General features: G+C 39.4%; 1 protein-coding gene across 3 annotated transcripts in view; it reads right to left on the bottom strand.

Annotated features, from left to right (window-relative positions):
* cskl (c-src tyrosine kinase-like) overlaps positions 1-16406 on the bottom strand; it is a 47880-nt gene that overhangs the window by 18623 nt on the left and 12851 nt on the right. The window contains exon 1 of one of the 3 annotated variants that reach the window (XM_006779740.2): positions 15095-15214. The exons of 1 other annotated variant lie outside the window; for it this stretch is intronic. The gene's annotated coding sequence lies outside the window, so the exon portion shown is untranslated. Of the gene's footprint in view, positions 1-1125; positions 1203-15094; positions 15215-16406 lie in introns of those variants that run through there. One more of the 3 variants, XM_087847155.1, reaches the window with a different exon arrangement.

The raw sequence follows: 16406 nt of genomic DNA, 5'->3' as shown, positions 1-16406 counted from the left end.
AAGTGTTAGTAGAGATTAGGGCAAATGTGATTTAAATTAAAAAAAAAAAGGATTAAAATAACGTAAAACGCCAATCTATCCATTCTCTTATAGAGAACAGGACACACTGGTCAGGTCATCAATCCATCGCAGGGTTAATATGAACAGACAACCACTCATGCTCACATCTGACCAACTTAGAAATGCCAATTTACCTAACCCATGGATGCCTTTGGACTGTTGGAGGAAGTCAGAGTATCTGGGGAGAACTCTTGTAAACATGGAGAGGACATGCAAAGTCAACACACAAAGGCTTCGGTAGATTCAAACCCAGAACCCACTGCCGCTTTAAGACAATAACCAAATGCAATCATTGCACAGTAGGAATCATAAGTTTACTTACTGTCTGAAAAAAAGAAAGCATTTTATTAAAGTGCTTAACTGCCACTAGAGCAGGGCGATATGACCAAAAGTATTTATCACGATATACATTTGAAAATTTGCAATAACTGATGATATAATTGACACTAGACAAGACACTTTACAACTCCACAACTTTATTAGTGCAAAAAAACCAAAAAAAACAATGTATTTTTACTTAAACAAGCATATGTGCATTAAAGTTAAATAAAAATGTAACAGTGCAAATGCAAATTCCTTGCTGACAGTTGAACCAAAAGGCATTTCCAGTGGAAACTGGCCAACATATCCTCAGCATAACCGTGTTTAATATCCACAGAACTTAAAAAGAGGTTATACACGCACAACACGGTAATATTATGTTGAAGCACAGTACGTATCACTCTGCGAGGCTCCTGCCTACGATAGCCGTAATGCTCCGACAACCCATCAAGCTGTGCGGGTTCGTAGTTTAGCAAAGTCGTACTAGAAGATTTGACAGATTTTCGAGCGCCGTGTACGACATAAAATCGTTTCGAGGTCAGTAAACACAACCAGAATTCATACATAAGGCACACGGGATTATAAAGGGCACTGTCGATTTTCAGAAAAATCAAAGGATTGATTTTAAGTGTGCCGTATTTTCCAAAAAACACGGTAATTACGACGGCCCGCTAGCATGCTCTACCACAAATAGTGCTGGCCAAACCAGTTCCACACCACTGAAGTTGCAGCATTTTTACAAACCAATTCTGATTCATCCGTTTCATTCAACGATCCACTTTCGCCCTTCTCATTCTCCGTCGCCGCCATGCTTTTTCCGCCATGTGCATATGAAAACAAAGGCACTGCGCATGCGCGTTTTACCCATATCCTATCGCGATATTTCATCTTCTTATCGTTGCCAAACTGGTATTACCGTGAAAGGTGTGATATGGCCCAGCCCTAACTGCCACATTGCATTTTAAAAGATTACTTTTTTAATTTTCTACTGCACAAACTGTTACACAATACAGCGTTGTTATAATGACGCAGAAGTAACACTAGATGCAGGTCTCTCACGGTAGGCTCCATTCAAGCATCTTACTTCTGTCCAGTCCAGAAAACAGCAAGTTGAAACAGGGAGGGTGGAGCGTAAGTAGGAGGAAGTTGCTGACGAACAGTTTCCAGTGGTTCTTATGGAGACAGGAAAGGGCTGTATTTGGATACCAATGTGAACATGTCTACACTGCTGATCTTTAGACTAATTTTAATGGTCTAAACCTAACTTTAAAATAAAATCAATTTGAAAGAAGTCAGTACTGGGATAAAACAACAACAACAAAAAACCCTTCAAATTGGACTGTGACTTGTTCTGTGTATTGTAGATGGACTTAATGAAAAACAACCTACAGCTTTCACTTGGATTATATTTCACTGAGCATAAGCAGGCGATTCCCCCAACTTATGAAATAACAGAGCTCTGTGTAATTTTAGATCCATGAATATGATGCATCTCCTTCAAAGAGCCTGGCATTCTCCCTAAGAGCATCTATAGCAAAGCTTCACAGCCCTACCATATCCTGTGTTGAAACAGGAAACAGCCTAATTGCAGACCACTGCAGAGCAGTATGCAAACTGACAGAGCCAAATATATCCAAGGCCAGGCTGCTCCTGTGAACCCAGAGGGTACTTCTTCTTTTCCCTTTACCATTCTTTACATCTAAAGCAACCCTGCTGGAACAGAGCAGCCACACTTGCTAGTCAATGGAAAGGAGACAAGTGAGTGCTATTCTTATCTTGCTCCAGTGCTGAAGAATAGCTGCAAGCTATTCAAGAGCTTCAACATTTCACTGATCACATCACTCTCCATAAGTTCATCAAGTGGTACTCAATAAGGGCCTCTGTCTTTGTCAATTCAATTTTCTATAGAAAACATTTGAGCAATAACACCAACACTTTGTCCCACAGAGCAGACTATATATTTCTAACACAGATACCTGCATCAACATACATGTTTGATACTGGGAAAGGCAGTCCAGAGAATGCAATTATACTGTACAGTATTCTTGCTGAGTATCTGTGTAAAAGTCCAAGACTGTGCTCAGTCTGACAATGGCATCCGATTTAAAAACAAGACAAAAACAAAAACATAGGTAAGTGTGCCTGAGTAAGCAGCTACAATTTCTGGCACAGTGTGACGATTTATCAGATGTCAAGACACGGAGCATCTTAGATTCCTCTGAAACAGGATTTTTGATTAACATAGTACAACTTTGTGCAAGAAATTCTACCTGGTGCGTGCCCTTGTATCGAGTGGACTGGATAAAAACCCAATGTGTTCTTGTGCTGTGGAACCAGAGAAAGCCAATCCAAAACAGAAAACCAAACACACTTGAAATTTGTGTTAAATTAGTTTAGCAAGACAGTATACACAATACATTTATAAATTTAAAGTTTAAGTGAGTCAAACAACTCCCGGTGGATTTTTTTGCTTTGCTTTTATTTTTGCTTAAAATGTTCATCCTTAACAGACTAGCCTAGGAATGTGAACCTTCAGTTTTTCTTTAGCCTGATGTAAATATGAACCATGATCCTGGCCAGATGAGCAATAAGCACAAACAACAAAATCTTGTAAAGAGAAATGGTTCAAGTGTATGGCTGTTCAAATATCACATCAAAGAGTACATTTTTAATTCAGGCTCACAACCCCCCCAAGTACCACATGTACCACACATGAATGCAAATCACTTCTTTCTCCACGCCCCTCCTCCTAATTGTCTTCCGTTGTGTGACAGGAGCTGAGTGTTATGGCAACACACCAAGTGATGTAACAGTAGGCTTTGATGCAGCGCTGCTTTTCTCTCTGCTGTGCCAGATGCCAGTAATAATGTTATGGTTTTATTTTATGTGTTGTTTGTATTCCAACCTGCATTGTGTGTTCCATCCTGTTCTTTTTAAACCTTTGTGATTCATATCAGCTTCTGCAACCTACTGCACTTTGGTGGATGTAGATTAAAGAAATTAAGTTCTCGCCTTCCATCTACAATATGCCTGTATGATCTTGTTTCACCACATTAATATTTCAGTGCATCGAAGCTCTTAGACAACTTTCTGCATTTTCCATGACCTCAGAGAATACAGCGATGTTAACTCTTGTTTCTGTACTATACACCCCCAACCTGATTCCTGAAGAGCTGTTGCTCAGTGCACCACAGAACACAGATACAAAGAACTATCAAAAACTATGACAGGACTGGGTTTTTATTATATGGTGTCTATACTTCTCAAATCAGCTCTGAAAAAAGACAACCGAGATAGCGGTAACAAAAGATGATTCATACACCCCCACGTCAGCGGACAGGACAGTTACTGCAAAATAATTTGTTGCTTCATTTTATTAAAAAGAAAAAAAAGAGAGAAAAAGACCAAAAATGCCAAAACAGAATAAACAAATGTTTCCTTTGAAACAAATGTAACACTGACGTATGGTCTCTAATTGTGTTATTGGTTTATTTTAACACATTTTTGGTTCATTTGCTTTAAGAAGTTGTAATTTGTTCCAATATAGAAATTTTCCTATTGCATAATTTCATAAGAAGTGAAATGCAAGAGACTGGTTCTGACATAAAATAATGTTAGAGTTAAAGTGCATTTTCGATATTCACATTTCTTAGAATACTGGGAAATTAGTGTCATCTAGATATAAAAGATTAAAATCACTATTTAGTGATTGCAGAGAGCAAAACCTCAGGGAACTTTTTTTTTTTTACCCATTTTACTGAAATATATTTCAATTAGAGTTATTTAATGGACATGGACATAATGTGTAGACAGACTCAGCTTTCAATTGAGGGTATCCACATTCAAACCCAATGAAGGCTTTAGGAGTTTGAGCTTCTTAACATGTGCCACCATTTTTTTAAAGGAACCAAAAGTATTTGGACAATTGACTCAAAGGCTATTTCATGGGCAGGTGTGGGCAATTCCTACGTTATGTCATTAATTATCAGTTAAGGCTTGGAGTTGAACACAGAAAAATACCCATCTGAGAAATTTCTACAATATGAAGAGTGGCAACTTCTACAGTTGGCACATCCTGAGAAAGATGAAACGCACTGGTGGAACAGCTTGCCAAAGCATACCACATCTGTAAAGCACAGCAGAGGTAATGTGATAGCTTGGGCGTGCATGGCCAGTGGCACTGAAGACACTAGTGTTTAATGATGATATTCTGACATGTTCAGAGACATATTGTCTTATCAAATCCAGCTACGTGCAGTCACACTGATTGGGCGGCGTTTTATAATACAGATGGGCAATGACCCAAAACAACAGCCAAAGTAACCTGGGAGTTTATTAAAGCAAAGGAGTGGAATATTTTTGAATGGCGAAATAGGTCAGCCGATTTTAACCCAACCGAGCATGATTTCACTGGTTTAAGAATAAACATCGGAAAGAAAGACCACAAACAAACCGCTGCAGTAAAGACCTGACGGAGCATTAAAAAGGAGGAAACCCAGCATCTGGTGATGTCCATTAGTTCAAGACTTCAGGCTGTCATTGCCAGCAAAGAGTTTTTAACCAAGTATTTAAAAAAATGAACATTTTATTTTCAGTTATTTTATTTGTCCAATTATTCTAATTACAGTCCCCTGATGGGAGTGTGTTCAGAAATGCTTTTGTTTCTCATATTTTTATGCAATCTTTTTGTTCAGCTAACTGAACTGAAGCTAAAAGTCTGCACTTCTACTGCATCTGAGTGGTTTTATTTAAAATTTATTTTGATAATGTACAGAATCAAAATTAGAAAATTAAAAAGTTGTTCCTGTCCAAATGTATATAAACTGTATAGCTATAATCTTTGGCTAAAGAGTGGATACAAACAACTGGGCACAAATGAGATTCCTCTGAGAGGTGTCTTGGCTTGGTTTTAGAAATATAGTGAGCAGTTCACTCATTCAGAAGGGGCTCTGAGTAGAACTGCTATTAGACAACATCTAAAGTAGCCAACTGACGATGTTGGAGCATCTGACAACAATGTCTCCTGAACACCTCCTAGGTGGGGTGTTTTGGGCATTTCCTACTGGACATCCCATAGCAGACCCAGGATACATTGGAGTGATTGTGTGTATTGCCTATCCTGTACTGGGAATGCAATAGAGTCTCTTGGATGAGCAGGCCAGGCAAAAGTATGTATGCAAGCACAATTAGATGGCATTTAGTTAAGATACAGAGTCTGTGTTACTGTTCATTATTTAATAAACAAAAATATATTTTATGCTTGAACAATTGATATCCAACTTGAAAAAAATATATAGTCCTGGTCCTGATTTTCTTTTTGGGGAAGACCAAAACCTCTTTGGGCAGTGCCAACATGGAAGCTACAAGAGCATATTTTTGCTTTGGTCGCAAGCTAAAATCTTGTCCATTAAGCTCATGGTTCTAGTCCAGCTCTTATTATTTGACTCAGTCCAAGAAATGCAGCACTGGTTTACTAGACACCTATCATTTGCCTGCAACTATGAGAATGTTCAACTGATTGCTGCCATGTCAGCTTTTCCTGAATAAATAAGAGCTTAAACAGAAATCACCAGAGAAGGCTGGTGTTTAACTGAGATTGCTGTTGTTGATTTCTAAAATTACTGTGACAAAGCCTTGGGTTATGCAAGCTCAAGTCCACAGCAGGCCCAAGGCCATCCACAGATTACAATCTAACAGTAATGCTTCTACAAGAACTTATTAAAGTCTTTTTTCCTTCTTTTTTTTTTTGACTTGGGGTGGCAACTTAGCTTGACCTAGATTTCTGTCTGTTAAACAGCCAATAACTATCCTGAGGGAAATTTTATTTACTTAGACAGCATTATGCCACAGCTCCCATCACACTCAACAAAGAAGAGTATTATACATAAAACTTGTAAACAACATTCCCAAAGAATTCCAAGACTGGTTAGTCAGGTAATGCTATGCAATCTGGTGCCAAGAAAGCTCCATTCACAACACAAAGTGTTTTCAGTGCATTGCATGTTTTATATTCCAGCTGTGTGTTGGTTCTTGGGAACTGCTAGTTTTCGACGCTGCGCAAACTCTGCGTCTTTTGGCAGGACTCCAAACAAAATCTATATTTTGCAAAAACAGCTTTTTACTTAGTCGTCTTACTAAAAGGTGGCAATTAATCAAATAAATTATTCATCATTTATGACTTCTTGAAAGACCCCATCTTACTCATGAATATATGTTGGGTAAATTAACTGCAGACACTGTCAGTTTGTTTCGAACTTCAAAAAATTAAAAGCTTATAGAACTACCAAAAAACTAGTTGCTGTCAGTGAGTGTGTGCTTTTGATCTATGTTTATGTTCACCCACACACTGATGCAGCTGGCATGCTTGGACCTACCAAGCATCTAGTGACATTAACTAATAAAACCCATCTATGGGGACAATTAAAAACAGAACAGAAATGAGTTAGAGGTGCAGACAAGGAAGAGCTGGTGCAGAAAATAAAATGTTGTGGGTCTTTTGGTTTCCGTAAAAAAGACTGAACAAATCTACATGCAAACTGCAACCTGTAACTGCAGCAGCTAATACTGTGTGAATTTGAATTATTCACTGAAGCAGTAGTAGTAAATAAACACTGCAAATGTGAACATGCATTAGGCATTGTTCATTCTTGTCAAAGTCAGGACACGGTGGCATTTGCCCACCTGGAGCATTTGGACATGTCCCAGTGCCATGAATGCCGTTTTGGCCTGCTGTAACCAGCCAACTTGTAATAACATTAGTAACTAGTAAGCTACTGCTAAACCAACAAACAGGGTTGAACTACAAAATTAGCAGTCCGGTGGTTTGTGGCGTGGAACAGAGTTATGGCCTGCTCATGCGTCAGACTATTTTGGGCTCTCTGGCTGTTTTGAAGAAAAGCCACAGCGTTATAAGCCGACTTGGGTTGCAGGTTCAAAATTATTTTAGTTGTGCACAGATGTGTATGATCAACAAATTAAGAAGACAATCAAAGGCAGGCCGTTACACACTACCCCAAAAACCCTGTTACGCTTTCCTTTACAACCAAAAACATATAATGCCGAACTAAATTAGACTACATGTTTTACTGTAAAATTAAAAGTGAGTTGATGATAAACTACTGACAGATACAAGAATTAACAAAGAAAGAAAGAAAACAACCAAACTATTAAATTCTGCATTTAACTGACAGCAGATAAAGTGTTATGAGCAGGAAACAAGAAGAGAAGGAAGAAGCAGAGAGCAGAGCACAGACAGCCATGATGCAGCACCCGAGGAACAAAAAGGGCTAAGGCCCTGGACTTAACAGCCCAACAGAGCAGCTTGGTGGTGCCTGGGCTTGAACCAAATTGTAGTGTTTTTAATAATATATGCTGTTGAACAAATGAGTTTATATATGTATAAACAATATTTACTAACCTCATTTTTTTTCTAGAGTAAATAAACCGACTGTATATTTTTAACAATGACGTATCAACAGTAATGTCTTATCTCTAGCACATGGAGTTATTACAATTATGGCAGTAAGTGTAGTGCAGCTGTGACTATCGAACGTCAACTCAGACTCAATACAAAGTTTGTATTGTATTTGTATTGTGTAAAAAAAAAAAAAGGAAGGGAAATATGGAAATGTGACCTACTGGGCATGCAAATATACAGTATAAGCTTAAACTAAAAAAAGAAGGCTTTTGCTTTTGCAGAGTGAACAGTTAATCCATCGCTTCCTGACCGCCTGGCTGTTCAAACTGTGAGCTTTGCACTCGAATTGAGTTTCAAAAATACAACCCCACAGAAAATGTTAAAAGCTAATTTTTAGAAAGAAAAACAAGAATAAAAAGGAGGGGCAGTAACTAACCAAACAATGTCGTTATTAGATCACAGCATACAGCAAGTCCAACGGGATGACAGTTAAACAGAAATATTTGGCAACAGAGTCATCCCATCAGAGGTCAAGTGTCTGGAAAAAAAAACCAAGTACAGGGGTTTTTTAATAAGCTTTTGATTTTCAAAATCAACAGCACACTGGTGCAAAGCTGTACTGAATGAAACAGGGTGAGGGATTAAAAAGGACATAAGAAGAAATCGCAGCAGGCAGGCTTTGTGGTGTGCATTTGTCTTCGTATCTACATCTGCAACTACACTGATGTGTGTGTATTCAATGTGCCAAGAGACCCCCCACAAGGAAGCAGGAAGTAGGCACCAATTAGTGGAAATGCAGAGAGATGATGTGCCTAGAGATGCAAGCAGCTTCCCCAGACATTTAATAGGCTTCAGTGTCCACATGCCCTTCATCTGGATGAGCTGTCGTCCAGCACAGCAAGCAGCCACTACTGGTGCTCCACATGCTTCACTGATCACATGACTCTGACTGACTGTTCAGAGCAAGGGCGAGGCAAAAAAATCACCATACAACATCATTTCTCCACAATTCTAAAACCAAACCACAGTGTTCAAAAAGACCGAAAGGCTTAACTGAGGGCGACTCAAGCTGATTTTCAGGTGGACTAAAAGTAGTGGCTGGTGGGTCATTCAACATGTTAGCTCTCAAAGACAAGCATATGGCATTTTTCACAGAGAAAAACAAAAAAATATACACTGATGATAAAGTACTTTGATCTGATCGACTTATAGGCTGCAGCAGCCAAACAGTTTCTTACAAAACAATTCTCCAACTCATCAAGCACGTTAAAACACATCTGGGAACCTATTAGGGACAGTTAATTTGGATAATTCTTCACAGGAAGTGTCATGTCACTCATCACCATTATATGAAACTACATGTTAAACTGGTTAAAATCTAAAATTAAAAAGAGACAGGCGATCTCTCCAAGGTGTAACCTGCTTCTAGTTGACACATGCCAACACCAGAAAGCAGCAGCAGCGGTCCACAAGGCAAAACGGAGGAAAAGTTGAAGGCATGAATTCATTGAAATATACAACATATGTTTAAGTTTGCATAAAACCCAAAGGAGGAAATGACTTTCTTGTAAACGTTTTTTCATCCAAACACACACACCTCAGGTGTATGTTTTAACAGTTGTGTAGCTTGTTATAAAGTGTAAACACAGCTTAGAATCGCTTCGTCTTCCTTCTCAACGCTCTACAGAGCTATTAAAGCTTTTAACTTAATGAGGAAAAGAGCTACAGAAAATAAACTGATTCCAGGATATAAGCTTTAAAAACATCTGCCTGATTTGTTCCTTCATCCTACATGTATTAATCCTAATTCACACCATCTAGATTGTTTAAATCAAAATTAAAGGCAATTGAATTTTTTTTATTGCTGTGATGCTGGTGGATGTTAGGAATCTTGGTTATGCTTTGGTAAGAAACTTATTTGAGGTTGTGGCGTAATCACACCTTAATATTGCATAAAACAGCGCTGGTCACATTTTCTGGACACGTGTTCTGCCAGTCTGCACACCAGCCAAAACGAGAGGGGGAGAAAAAAAAATCAAACAAACAACAAAACCAAAATCGGACAGAGCGGGCAGCGTCAACTTAAGTTGTCGATCACTTAAACACCCTCAGCACTATGGCTAACCTTTCAGTGCAGCTGGCTAACAATGAAGAAGTCCCTGGAACTACACATGCTCCAAAAACTAACTTTATTTTTTAATCTTCACAGAGAGTAATAAATCTGTGACAGCTTTTGAAGCAAGGCTCCGTGGTGCATACATTTGGATCGATACATGTAGGGTTTTATGTCCACTTATTCCTTTTTTTGGTCTTGAAAGACAGTTCTCGGATTATACCAGGTTGAAGTCAGAAGAGAAAGCCATATTCTCTCCGAGTGTTTGCAGAGAACCCTGAAATCTCAAGAAGAACAGAGCGGCAGGAGAGAGGGAAGGAAGTTCAGAGAAACTGTGGCTTACTCAGTCATTATGACTGTATGGCTCCTTCTGCCATCTGCCACATGAAACATTTCTAGCCATCGCCACCACCTTTTCTTTTTTTTTAGCCGAGGTGCTGCTGTAACTGTCCCACAGAAATTCTTGTTCCTATTTTGACTTTCTGATTTAGCAGCAACAGAGACAGACGGACGGTTGCAGTGATGTAGGCTGAGGCGATTTCGTGGTCTTAGAAACATTTATCCAGTTTAAAAATAGTGCCCAATACATGGATAATTATAAAATGAACTTAGCAGCTGCAGCTTAAATTATTTTAAGATTTCAAATTAAATTTTCAACATAAGCAAGTTGTGATTTTACCAGAAAACCTGCATAAACCTAAAAGAAATTGTTACAGTAAATACTAGTCAAAGTCTGAACTGAGGAAGAAAAGACAAAACAAAACAAAAAAAAACTCCATCCTTTCTTTGAGATTAAAGGAGTCATGCGTGTATCTAATCCGTCGACCCCTATTTTTATCTGACTCAATAAAAAAATAGAGCAGCGTGACACAGAACCCTCTCACTCTACAGTCAGACAGGTCAACTGACTGACAGACAGGTGGGAAGACAGGAGGCAGCCGTCCAGTCTGCTTCTCTGACGTAACAAGTGACAGGCTTGAGCTTGCCGCTGATGACAAATTACAAAAGCAGGGAGACAGGAAGTGAAAGAAAGAAAGGAAGAGGGAGAGAGAATACCCTCCTCCTCCTACTCCTCTCCACCTCCCCCTTTGAGTTCTGGGAGGCTGCTGGACTGGAGAAAGCAGAGGGGAGGAAGGGTAGTGGTGACGGCTTATTGTTTGAGCTCTGTGTGCTGCGGTTCCAGTCTCAGCACACACTCATGCTAGCCCGGCTATTTATATCCTCTCAATATCCATGCAGGCGGAGGCAGGCTACAGTCATTTTCATCATTTCCTACATTCTGGAGACAAAGAAGAGACTACTTGCTGGGAGTGAGCCTGCTTGGACTACTTTGTGTAGAGGATTGCCCCATTATTAATTGCGTTGCATTTTTGGTTTTCATAAGAACATACATTAGCTAAAAAAAAAAATCCATATTCATACAATTAGCTGAACGATGATTGTTCAGTTAGTAGCACCAAATATATTAAAAAGGGACAATCAACTCTATTAGGACTGCATTTAATAAAGTCTGGTCTAATCTCAGACTATGCAATGCATGCTCTATGAGTTGCCAAAGCACCAAATTGGCTTGCTCACCTGACTAAGGAGAGACAGAAGAAATGTAACAGATGCTTGAAATGTTGACTGCAGTTTCTTTAAGTATTTATCATCACCAGCATTTACCTTTAAGTTACTCTAGTCCTATTTTGAATGATGGGGCACGGAGCTCTTTGTAAAGGTTTATTCTGAGCAATTGTGATGGCAAGAGTCAACAAAGTGAAAGCAATACAGATTCAAAAGTACAGTGCAAGTAGGTGTGTGTGGGGCTGGCTGTATAGACTTAATTACATCCATTAATGAGATAGTAGGTGTGACAGACCAAGGAGAGCTCAGTGGTGATGTTATGCAAGTGTTCATGGTAAATGCAGAGGTGAAGAGAAGGAAAAGATGACTTGGGTTCTTGAAAGCTCCTCAAGTAGAGATGAGAGGTCTGAGATAGAAATGGATGGGGAATTGCAGTCCATGTGAAAAAAAGTTCACTGGAGAAGCAGTTTAAGAAGGGGACTACATCAGCGAGCCAGGTGGGAACTGAGACATAAAGCCCCGTGTTCGGTAGGTAGTAGTGACAGAAGTCAAACTAATAACCAATGGATTGTCCATTAATCAAATGATCATTGATGGGTTTGTTCTTTGAAAAACGAATGCTTAAATTAGTCCCAGCCATTAATATGGCCAGGCTGCCTGCAAAACTAAAATCTGTAGCCATTTTGCACATGTACTTCAAAACTTTGAACTTTTCTGGATATTCTTTCTTTGTTAAGTTGTAACGACACAGAAAAAAAAAAATACTGAATGCTTTATTGTTACTCCGGCTTGCAGGCTACCACATTTATTACTTCAAACTAAATAAAGGGAATTTTCCATCCTTCTTTTACAAAGAAGGATGGAAAATTCCTACCATCACTTATGACAGACTACCTAATTCAAAGTGTAGCTCTATTACCACAAGGCGCCAGCAGCAGCATTACAGTGCAACAGATGTTACACAGCAGTATTTACAGTACCACAGCAGAAGTCTAATGTAAACACAAAAGTACCCCAGGTAGTGTTTTCACTGGAAATTTTAAATAAAAGCATAACATAACTGCTTAGCAGGTTAACAGTAAAGTAATGTAACCTTTTAACTCTTCAGCAGCCTGCACAATATGACAAAAGGAACAGTCTTCTTGCATATTTTCAAAGCATCGTGCTTGTTCAACATTGCTGAACTAGCTTCCTTTTTACTAAATCGTAATGCGTGCTACAGAACATGTAGCATGGTGCCCTCATGTCAACGACACACTTTTAGGCCACATAAAAATTTTCACCCGTATTTATTGCAGATTATGTTAAAAACGAACTTTATCTCCACTATGTCTCCACATATTAGTGGTTTACACATTTGCCAGAAAAGTGAAAGATCCCCAGTTTGTTTTTGAAAGGAGACACAAATCCCTTTTGGGATTGCATCAAGGAAAGCATCCAGAGTACAAATCTGACAGATTAAATATGTGCGGCTACCTGCTGTTGCAGCCCATTGTAAATAAGGGAGCACCCAAAAGTAGCTGCTTCTTCTCCTAGCAATTGTCAGTATTGAGATAATTCTGATCTCAATACTGACAAAACCTTTTCTGGAAATGAGCAGCCCTGTGAAAACATCCCTAACAAACTGCCGTGTGCTAAATGTGACCAGATTCTCCAGATTTTCCAGACTCTGTGAAAACAGCTCAAGTGTGGGAAACAATGCAGTGTATATAAACAAATAAGCACACTCAGTCATGGCTTAATATACTATACCTTAAAAGTGCACATTTATATACGTTATTGGTTTAAACATCCTAGGAGAGTGACTGAGGAAGGGGATACACGAGGAAACCGCCTGCTGATTCTGCTGCTTTCATTGCCTCTCCTACTCCTTTGATGCTAAACCGCGACAACTCCTCTATTCAGAGCAGAAGAGGAGACGAGGAGGCAAAGCACGGCGATGGAGACACAAAGAATCTCATTAGAAGCAGCCACAGCGGGGTTCGGGTACAATATGGCAGCAGCATTAGTGGCAACAGCAGCTCAGAATCTCTTCAATAAAAGCAGCATTCAGGGGCAGTGGCACTGAGACCACGCAGAAAAAGATTCAGTGGACAATAAAGAAGGGAATTAGGGAGAAGAGAGGCATACAGGGAGAAAATGAAGCCAAAACCCAAGTTGCAAATGACACTTGAAACTATTATGGTTCAAAACAGTGATTATACAGACTGCCTGCACAACGAGTAATCCCAGATTTGGAAATAGCCGGAATATTTTCCGCCTTTGAAAATAAGGTAACTACAAATGGATGTAACTGCTCAAGAGAAAACAACAACAGCTAGAAACAGAGCGTTCTTCTGAAACAAAGAGAGATACACTCATCAGGTTGTCATGGTCAACGAGCGTTTGACTGGCCAGACCAATCACAAAAGGCAGTCATTGATAAATCCTTTCTGCTCAGCAATTACAATATTTATATAGTTTACCAAATTTAATTGACGAATCACTACTATACTTTTGATCTCCACATTATATTTCCAATTTAATATACATGTGCTATTACGTAATGTTTCTTTAACTGCCAACAGATCTTTGTAACGCAATTAAGATGCAGAAAGAGAGAGAGGAAGATGATACTAAATGAGAGAGAAAAAGATGCTCACAGATGGAGAGGACAGAGATCAGGAGAACAAGGACACAGAAAAAAAGAGGAGGAGTCAGACGAGCGTAGAGGACTGGTAGGTGTAAATGACAGCGGCTAGAGGCATGGAAGTGTGGTTTCTTGGCAGAGGACTCTATCTGCTCATCCTTAATGCAGTCATCTGTTGGTTCCATCGCCAACCATGAATAATAAAGGCTCCACCCTGCTATGCCAGTACTCTGAATTATTAATTCACAACCACAGACTTGCATTAGCGCACACTATGGGGTACGGACACATTTGCCTGTTTAGACTTGCGCACACAGTGTGTGTGCGCATGCATATTCACCACACTGACAACGAGTGAAATTAGTGTTCTCTCTGAAGCTTCTAGCAGGTTTTTCTTTAGAAAACTGCTGTGACAGAGAGAAAGTGATGTTTCTTTGTTTTTGTTTACATGGGGTAATCATTACTGTTCCTTCCATGTAAATATCAAAACATGTCAGATTTAATAATAAACAACTGTAGAATTACTAAAACAAAACTATAACAGGAATTTCTAAAATCAACACATCAAAATAATGGCGACACGTAGCTATCCTTTTGCTTTGACAGGGATAAACTACACTTAAAATATCTTGCAAGCATAACCAGTTCAGAATTACTACTGTTTCAGCCATAATAGTACACCCCAAGAGATACTATTAACTAGGTCATTGGTTTCTTTTCATAGGCTTGGTTAAGTGATGTAGCCCAATTAGCTTAAAGGAGAACTGACAGATATAAATGTGCAATGCTGCTGTGACTGTATGTTAAACGCTCAACGCTGAAAATGAGGGACGGTCCAAAGAATGGCTGTGTGCACGACCGAAATGAAAATATTCACATTTCACCATATAAACAATGTCCTACTTTAAGTCCTTTTAAAATCCTAACAAGCATGCTGAGAACGTTAAAATGCAAGCGTGCGCACACACCAAAAACTCATCTTACTCACCTGCTTTGCATCTGCTGCAAAAAGAGCCTAACTGAAAAGACACTCTCCTACACACTGTGCCTCTGTTAAATCAAAGCAGAAAACATCTCTGCTTCCCCACACAGATACCAGGCAACACAACCTGCCAAACAGTCTATTGTTGGGCTGGAAAACAACACAAGACTAGCAGAAACAAAAAACAGAATGAGAAACCCGCAGTGAGCACATTCGCTCAGAATATACAGCTGTGTGAACGTTTTAGTGCATGTGCTTCTACGAGAATGTGTAAACTGGAAAAATGCATTTAGGCAGCTTGCTTTTACCACTGGACACTGGGTGTTAAGGTGACAGTAATGGTGTAGGTGAGAAAACCCAGGTAGACAGCGAGGCAGGCATGAGGTATTAGGAGATTTTCTGCTAATGCAGAGCCAATGTTTGCACAGACAGCAACTGCAAATCTTCCCTGCAGAGAGTAGGACTTGGGGATTTCTTCTGCAAATTTATGAAAGCTTGACAGACTTCATGCACCGATAACCCCATTCATTCTCACAGTCCAGGGACAGGCACACAGCCTTAAAGTGAAGTTTGATGCACTGTATGACCTTAAATATAGTTTTAAACCTTGGTCAGTAAAATAACATACAGAATCAGAAAATGAGAAAAAATATGTTATACAAAAAACAAACAGACACTGTTTACTATGACCTGCAGAGTTCATAATGTTAGGGCTTCCTCCATTTGTGATTAACAAGTACATACGTGATTAACAAACTGAGCCAGTCTTAGGCCATTTTCACACCTAGAGTTTGCTTACTCTGGTCTGGATCAGTTGGTGAACTTGTAAACTTGTAGCTTTTACTCATGGTTTAGTTTGTTTTCACACAAAGAAAAATCCAAGGGAACGCGTCACTACAACCCAAGTGAGAGTTTTAAGTCTGTTCTGGGTGGGAGTAACAGAGTAAATACAGGAAGAAGGTGCTGTACTGGATGACTATTGGAAAATATTGAGTATTTACATTCATTTCACAGATAGTTGCTAGTCTGTACAGACCTTTGCACATTTATTGTATCTTCCCGCATTGAGAATACAAAGTTTATGTGGCTATGGGGCTTTTTATTCCTTACCTCAAACTTGTAATGTACACCTGGTTATTGGTCCGGATCGGGTTCGCACAATAAAGAAAGTGCTCTGGAGCTCATTTGGGACCGTACCGAGACTCCTCCTCCAAAGGGTCTCAGTGCGATCGTTCTGGTCCCTACCAAAGTGCGATTACTGTGTTCACATCTGCACGAGCGAAAAGTACTAATAAGAGAATTATTTTCACAGTTAAAA

The sequence above is a fragment of the Neolamprologus brichardi genome, chromosome 1 (assembly GCF_056152115.1).
Source record: "Neolamprologus brichardi isolate AB-2024 chromosome 1, ASM5615211v1, whole genome shotgun sequence".
In the NCBI taxonomy this organism is placed as follows: domain Eukaryota; kingdom Metazoa; phylum Chordata; class Actinopteri; order Cichliformes; family Cichlidae; genus Neolamprologus; species Neolamprologus brichardi.
Note: the sequence above shows the minus strand (reverse complement) of the source record. Positions and strands in the feature narration are given on the sequence as shown.